Source organism: Macrobrachium nipponense, chromosome 27 (genome assembly GCF_015104395.2).
Source record: "Macrobrachium nipponense isolate FS-2020 chromosome 27, ASM1510439v2, whole genome shotgun sequence".
NCBI lineage: Eukaryota > Metazoa > Arthropoda > Malacostraca > Decapoda > Palaemonidae > Macrobrachium > Macrobrachium nipponense.
The window spans coordinates 12,270,095-12,277,594 of NC_087216.1; positions in this window are offsets into that span (position 1 = coordinate 12,270,095).

Genomic DNA, 7,500 nt, shown 5'->3' on the forward strand with positions numbered 1-7,500 from the left:
GCGTTGTACCTCCCACTTCCAATACATAAGAACACTGTTCCCTTTCTTTTTCACTATTAGTTTCTTCACTTATAAAACTTATTTTACTTCATTTCTTCTTTCATATTTTCACTTTAAGAAACTCGGAACTTATCTATCTACTATACACCTGCAAGACCAAATCGGTCACAGTAATTAGGGGATGCAGAAGGCGCGGTTGCATTAGGGTGCAATGGGAATGCAATTTCTGGAAGTAAAGTCGAGGTATGTGAAATTAATGCTGCAAGTTTGAAGCTCTTGAAACGTAAGATGTCACGGCGGAAATAATAGACCTCCAGACTTTGGAACTTCCCAAAAACATTTCTGTATATGTACAAAAGTATCCAGACACAGAACACACACAGACACACACACACACACACCACACACACACACAAAAAAAAGATAAATATATATATATATAATATATAGATATATATATATATATATAGATATATATATATGTGTGTGTGTGTGTGTGTATATATATATATATAGTCACACAGAAACATATATAATATATACATGTGTGTGTATATATATATAGTATATATATATATATATATATATATATATATATATATATATAGCCGCAGAGAAATATAAATAATATAAATATACAATTATACATTATATATATATATATATATATATATATATATATATATAGATTATATATATATGTATGTATATATATAAATATATATATAACATATATATATATATATATATATATATACATACACATACATACATACATACACATACATACATACATACATTATATATCAGCTACCTAAAAGTCACATTGGAGAACGAGCTAGAAAGAAAACCACCCAGTAATAATATGCTTTTATTAGCAGGCATCCATGACAGTAAGACGTAATTCACTCAATGGTCTTTGCTTGGAGAAAGTCCGCCATATGAATACACCATGTCTCCCCCTGGGTAGTGCTTGTTGCTCTCTCTCTCTCTCTCTCTCTCTCTCTCTCTCTCTCTCTCTACCAAAAAATATTATAACGTTATAGTACGAAATGTTGGCACAGACATGTTAAACTGGTTATGAATTTACAAACATATCTACAATGAAGTCCATTATATCCAAAATAAAACATAAAACAATAGACTAGACTTCCAAGAACTATCTAGGGAGAGCAAAAGCTAAAACCTATTTTTCCAGGTAACTCTTTAATAAAACCGGATTTATTTCTTTTACCCAAGACATATAAATATAACGTGGAGAATCTTTTCAACACATGTCAAGAGGCTTACTTCTATAACAAGAACTTCCGAGAGCTGCCAATTCCTTGCTAAGAGCAAGACTGACATATAAGTAAACGATTCTTTCGAAGGAAATTTAATGCATAAATAATAAAAAAAATTACGATCTTACCTATGCCCTGTTTTACAAGACACCGCCCCAGGACAACACGAAGCCCGGATATTAGAAGAGGGTTGAACAAAGGGTTAGCGACTTTGACTTACATACATACATATAAACATACATACACACACATATATATACACACAAATATATATATATATATATATATAGTATATATATATATATATATATATATATATATTATATATGAACTGTATAACTAATGAAGTCAAAACAGACTAGTGAGTTTGTTACAAGTAGCAACGCTAAAGCCCGGATATTAGAAGAGGGTTGAACAAAGGGTTGGCGACTTGACTTACATACATACATACATACATACATATACATACACACACACATATATATACACACAAATATATATATATATATATATATATATATATATATATATATATATATATATATATATATATATATATTATATATGAACTGTATAAACTAATGAAGTCCAAAACAGAACTAGTGAGTTTTGTTACAAGTAGCAACGCTAAGCCCGGATATTAGAAGAGGGTTGAACAAAGGGTTAGCGACTGTGACTTACATACATATAAACATGCATACACACATATATATACACACAAATATTATATATATATATATATATATATATATATATATATATATATATATATATATAATATATATGCACGTGACTTCATAAATAAGCGAAATTCCACGGGAAAATGATAGAAATCCAAGCACTTTCGTCTTACTCAGACATTGTCAAGGAGTTAATGACGGTACAATTGGAGAGAAAGGTCTCAGGTACAACACAAGATCAAGAATACCAGATGGTTAATTGTCAAAAGGGTAAAAATTAAAAGAGATAATCCAGGATTATCGGATATCACACAGTCACAAACCTAAACAGATTGACCCTAACCGAAATTAAAGTTTCTTTACAGTCCAAAACATGTAAAAACTGAATATTTTAATTTTGTTGCATATATTTATCTACAACTTTTTTCATTATGAAAGCATCAAGTTTAAATAAACCAAGACTTAAATTTAGAACATTTCTATTATTTGACTTAATGAAAACAAGATTCAATGATACTCCTTTTAACTGTGTCATTACATGGGATTAATGCTCTTGCTTGACTTCAGTTAATAGGATGGTCTAAATCTCTCATATGTACGAATAATGCATTCGATATTTGCCCAGTTCTCACAGAATACTGATGGTGTTTGAGACGTTGTGAAAGAGATTTAACGGTTTGTCCGTAATAGACTTTATCACACTTTTTGCAAGGAATTTCATATATGCAGCCTGTTAGAACTTTATGCTTTTCTGTTTGTAATTAGCTTTAGTTTACCCTATTTTTTCGTTTACTTTAGTATCCCCTTCAGGGATTTAAGTTTTCTTCCTCCACGTTATTTTGAATTTCTCTTCCTGTTTTTGATCCTTGGCTTGTTTATTCTCAGAGTCCTGTTTTTGGTCTCCTTGGATCATTCCGAGGTGACTTTGGAAGTCCCTGTGCCTTGGTAAGGCAGTGTGTTTTCTGGCCTTTCGTGATATACGACTTCTTTGGACTACTGCAAGTACAACTCCGTAATTCTGGAAGAATTTTCGTTATTTGGAGCTGGAGTCGTCCACATCACTGCGACTTCTCCTCTTGCTGTAGCCTTGGGCCAGTATTTGCCTGGGGGACCCCACCGAGTGCAGGTATAAGTCATCACATTTTTATTGATGCTGTGGGACGTGAGGCCGTTGTGTTATAGTCAGGCCTGACTTTGGACCTCGTAAGGCTGTCCCTGTCTAGTAGCCTTTGTCTACGGACGTTGACGTGCTGGGACGAATAGTTCCTGTCACGTTTATCTGCTGATGCCATGCCCCATAGTTCAGCAGTTCCTGTTCACTTTAGGATCTCTGTGGAGGTTTAGTCTTTTGGTGGCCACCGTGTGTTAGAGGAAGGGATTTCCTTTAGATTTGTAAATCGTTGGCAGGTTCTATCTGGCCGACATTTCTTGTTTCTTTCAGAACCCCCTTTTATTGGTATGTATGGGTTTATGTGCTATCTTTAATGGTGTAGGAGATTTGCTTTAATTTTGTTTTCACTGTGTGATTGACATTCATTTATTATTGTATTTTTTAGAGGTTCTGTTAATCATTTCTTTCTTTAGCAAATTTTTTGTAATAAACTTTAAGATTTTATTTATAGTATTTGTATCCTCTCTATTAATATGCGCACACTGTAGGTTATTTCACTCGCTGTGACTCTACTTAGAGAACACCTGTTGAAAAGATAATGAGTGGTTAAGTTTTTCTGAATTGATGTTTAGACCTTTGTGAAGGGTCATAACAAGCCTGGAAGATCTTTAGGAGAATTTTTTATTATTAAACTCTTGACATTAATATTACTGAATACAACATTTATGTTAAAAATCTTTAAAATTCTAGGAATATCTAAAAAACCTTTCATCATAGGGTAATTTTAGAATGTTATTCTTACTAAACTTCAAGTTTGTCATTAGTTGAATAAAAATGTTTTTCTAGCTCTTTTCCATGCCACATCTACAAACGTCCTTGGGTATTAATTTCAGCGTCAATAAACTGCGGGCTACAGACACGTAAAGCCCTTAGAAACATCCCAGAAAAAACAGAGAATTTAACATTTTGATGGTGATTGGGACTAGTAATGAACAAAAGAGGCAATGTTAGTTGATTTTCGAAAGACTGAAAAGGTGAAATTTCTATCATTTCTATGGACAGTTACATCAAGAAAATTCAAATTACAATTTCTTTCTTTCTCTTACAGTAAATTTTATAGAAGGGACTAAATTATTGAGATTATTAAGGAATTCCTGGAGATTTCGTGAAACTGGCCAAATACAGAAGATATCATCCACATATCTAAACCAAACTAACGTTTTGGGGCAAAATTCTTTGTAAGAGTTTTGTCTCAAAAAATTCCATGTAAATATTGCTAAGGACAGGAGATAAGGATTACCCATAGCCATGCCAAACTTTTGTACAAAAATTCCCCATTGAAACAAAAATTTACTATCTTTGATATAGCCTTATGAGACTAATGAGGTTTGCCACACTTAAGGGAATGTCATGACGTTCTAATTCCTCCTCCAAATATTCAAGTAAGTCATCTACAGGCACTTTTGTAAATAAAGAGACAACATCAAAACTAACCATATTATAATAAAAATTCAAATTTAAACTATCTAATTTGTTTATAAAATCAACATTGTTTTTAACATTCGTGTTAGAAATGTTTCCTACCAAAGGAGTAAGAATTTTTACAAGCCATTTAGATAAATTATATGTAACTGAGCCCACTGAAAAATGATTGGTCTGATAGGTTATTGATTTTATGTGTCTTGACTAAACCATACATATAAGGTAGGCAGGCGCATTGCGTAAACTGTTTAATTAAATGGTCCAAGCCCTTCAAAATGGATTTAATTTGTTTATTAAAATGGGAGTTCACTGTCTGTGTAGGGTCAGACCTCAGTTTCGTATAAGTATCAGTATCATTTAGCAATGTCATTATTTTACTTATATAGTCACTTTTATTCATTATTACCACGCATTAGATTTATCTGCTTTAGTCACTTTCACTGTATCGTCTTCTTTAATTTTCTTAAAAGCTTGGAGAAAATCTCACGGGTACATTAAGGGGAGAAGGCTTACACATAGCACCATACACAATACCTTACAAATATTGATATCATCAGGGCATAGGTTTTGATTAAATTTTTCTAAATAACAAAAGGATTTTGAGATGTCGACACAGTCTATTCTACCATTAAATACACCAAAGCTTAACCCATATCCCAAAGCCGCTGTCGTAGCACTATCCACTGGTTTGTCTGATAAATTAATCATATTCAGTTTTTACATGTTTTGGACTGTAAAGAAACTTTGTAATTTCGGTTAGGGCCAATCTGTTTAGGTTTGTGACCGTGGTGATAGTCCAATAATCTGGATTATCTCTTTTAATTTTTACCCTTTTGACCTTTTACACCATCTGGTATTCTTGATCTTGGTGTTGTACCTGAGACTCCAATTGTACCTCATTAACTCCTTGACAATGTCTGAGTAAAGACGAAAGCACTTGGATTTCAGACTATCCATTTTCCTGTGAATTCGCTTTTATATATATATATATATATATATATATATATATATATATATATATATATATTATATAAGCGAATACCACGGGAAAATGATAGTCAGAAATCCAAGCGCTTTCGTCTTTACTCAGACATCGTCAAGGAGCTACTAAAGTACAATTGGGGAGGAAGGTCTCAGATACAAACAAGATCAGGAATACCAGATGGTTAATTATCAAAAGGGTAAAAATTAAAAGGGATAATCCAGGATTATCGGATATCACACGGTCACAAACTTAAACAGATTCTGACCCTAACCGAAATTACAAAGTATCTTTACAGTACAAAACATGTAAAAACTGAATATATTAATTTTGTTGCTTATATTTATCTACAACTTTTTTCATTATGAAAGCATCAAGTTTAAATAAACCAAGACTTAAATTTAGAACATTTCTATTATTTGACTTGATAAAACAAGATTCAATGATATTCCTTTTAACTGGGTCAGTACATGGGACTAAGGCTCTTCCTTGACTCCAGTTTAATAGGATGGTCTAAAATCTCTCATATGTACGAATAATGCATTCGATATTTGCCCAGTTCTCACAGAATATTGATGTTGCTTGAGATGCTGTGAAAGAGATTTGCTGGTCTGCCCGTAATAGACTTTATCACACTTTTTGCAAGGAATTTCAAATATGCAGCCTGGAAGATCTTTAGGAGAATTTTTGATTACTAAACTGTTGACATTAATATTACTGAAAACAACATTTATGTTAAGAAGCTTTAAAATTCTAGGAATATCTAAAAACCAACCTTTCAATCATTAAGGTAATTTTAGAATGGTATGCTTACTAAATTCAAGTTTGTCATTAGTTGAGTAAAATGTTTTTTCTAGCTCTTTTCCATGCCACATCTACAAAAGTCCTTGGGTATTTTAGTTAAATGCAATATCATAAATAGTTTTTAATTTCAGCGTCAATAAATTGCGGGCTACAGACACGTAAAGCCCTTAGGAACATCCCAGAAAAACAGAGAATTTAACATTTGATGGTGATTGGAGTAGTAATGAACAAAAGAGGCAATATTAGTTGATTTTCGAAAGACTGAAAAGGTGAAATTTCTATCATTTCTATGACAGTTACATCAAGAAAATTCAAATTACAATTTCTTTCTTTCTCTACAGTAAATTTTATAGAAGGGACTAAATTATTGAGATTATTAAGGAATTCCTGGAGGTTTTCGTGAACTGCCAAATACAGAAGATATCATCCACATATCTAAACCAAATAACTTTTTGGGGCAAAATTCTTGGTAGAGTTTTTGTCTCAAAAAATTCCATGTAAATATTGCTACGGACAGGAGATAAGGGATTACCCATAGCCATGCCAAACTTTTGTACAAAAAATTCCCCATTGAAACAAAATTTACTATCTTTGATACATAACCTTATGAGACTAATGAGATTGCTACTCTTAAGGGAATGTCATGACGTTCTAATTCCTCCTCCAAATATTCAAGTAAGTCATCTACAGGCACTTTTGTAAATAAGAGACAACATTCAAAACTAACCATATTAAAATCATAATTCAAATTTAAACAATTCAATTTGTTTATAAAATCAACATTGTTTTTAACATTCGTGTTAGAAATGTTTCCTACCAAAGGAGTAAGAATTTTTACAAGTCATTAGATAAATTATACGTAACTGAGCCCACTGAACTAATGATTGGTCTGATAGGGTTATTGATTTTATGTGTCTGACTAAACCATACATATAAGGTAGGGAGGCGCATTGCGGTGTAAACTGTTTAATTAAATGGTCCAAGCCCTTCAAAATGGATTTAATTTGTTTATTAAAATGGGAGTTCACTGTCTATGTAGGGTCAGACCTCAGTTTCGTATAAGTATCAGTATCATTTAGCAATGTCATTATTTTACTTATATAGTCACTTTTATTCATTATTACCACTGCATTAGATTTATCTGCTTTTGTCACCTTC